Consider the following 1,410-nt stretch of genomic DNA (forward strand, 5'->3'; position numbering starts at 1 on the left):
AGACGAGGACTAGCACACACACACACACACACAGTAACACCCACACATGAAGTCACACATACAGACACAAACACTGAATTGTGTGAGGGCTCAGCACAGCAGCACAGACTTATAGGAATACACTAATGCACACACACACACACACACACACACACACAGGCACCACAAGCATGTGGCTACCACAAAGGCCCCTGTCACATGTTGAGCAGATACATACCAACACAGTGATGTCAGTTTGTTCATCTCAACCTCAGACTGCTGATCTATTCATCAGAAACTCAGAAGCTGTGCAGCTGAAGGCCGCAGTGAACACAGTCGAGTCTCTCATGGTCAGTAAACTTCTGTGTCTCAAACAGCAAAAACTCATTTGTCCTCTGGATCCTCTGGTGAGAGTGGCCGTGTGAATTAACACCAAACACACCTGGGTTATTCCAAAATATCCTTTATAGAATATATTTTATATAGTTTGTTCAGAAACAGAAGATTTGTGAGTAAAAATCCATCTAACAGAAGAAGAGCGTCCCATTGTCACTGACTGAGATGATGTAGATTTGCACTCTTTGGACTATTGATGTGGACACAGGCGGAAAATCTTCTCAGCACACAGATAATAACTTATTAAAACTGCTGGATATTTAAAACTTTAACTGAAACAACAGCAAACCAACTCACCAAAAACCACTGATCCTGTTGTATTTATTTCACCAACGAGCCACTAAAAGACACATACCTGAAGAGTTTGCAGAAATCCTGTTAAACCAGATCTCAGGAGGTTCTTCAGACTTTCAAATATGGAAACTGTATCACACTAGAGTCGCCTTGCAAAATATATATAATTAGTCATTGTACTCTACCGTTGACACTATTATATTATAGATATTAACAACGTTTGCACCCCGTTTCACTCAAGATGAATATTTATCTCTTCATGGTTGCACTTAAAAATCATATCTTTCCCTGAAGATAACAGCTGACCCTGAGGTGTTTGTGCCAACTGTTCTGAGGTCATAATATTATCACACAGACACTTATAACAATTATTGCAGACAAAAGGAAATCAAAACAAGATGATGTTTGCAGGACTGTAAGTTCAGTAAGATTAGGTTAACAAGCTGAAAACAGACAAATGTTACACTTGGTTGAAAATTAATTTGCTGTTTCCCACCGAGGCATCTTGCCAACTGAAGACTACGCGTGCAGCAGCAGTGTCCTGACCCACCTTCACAGTCCACAAACAGACTTGGTATTAGTTTGGCAACATTTTATGTTTTATTAACTGAATTGGCTTACAGATGATTACATTTCAACCCATAAAGGAGGAAAAAAAATGAAGGTTTTCTTAAACCTTTACAGTTGTTTCAGCTAATAAAAGTAATGGAAGCAGAGGAACATTTTACTTTCTCCACTGGT

Source organism: Morone saxatilis, unplaced genomic scaffold (assembly GCF_004916995.1).
Source record: "Morone saxatilis isolate NCDOM2014 unplaced genomic scaffold, NCSU_SB_2.0 Contig8, whole genome shotgun sequence".
In the NCBI taxonomy this organism is placed as follows: domain Eukaryota; kingdom Metazoa; phylum Chordata; class Actinopteri; family Moronidae; genus Morone; species Morone saxatilis.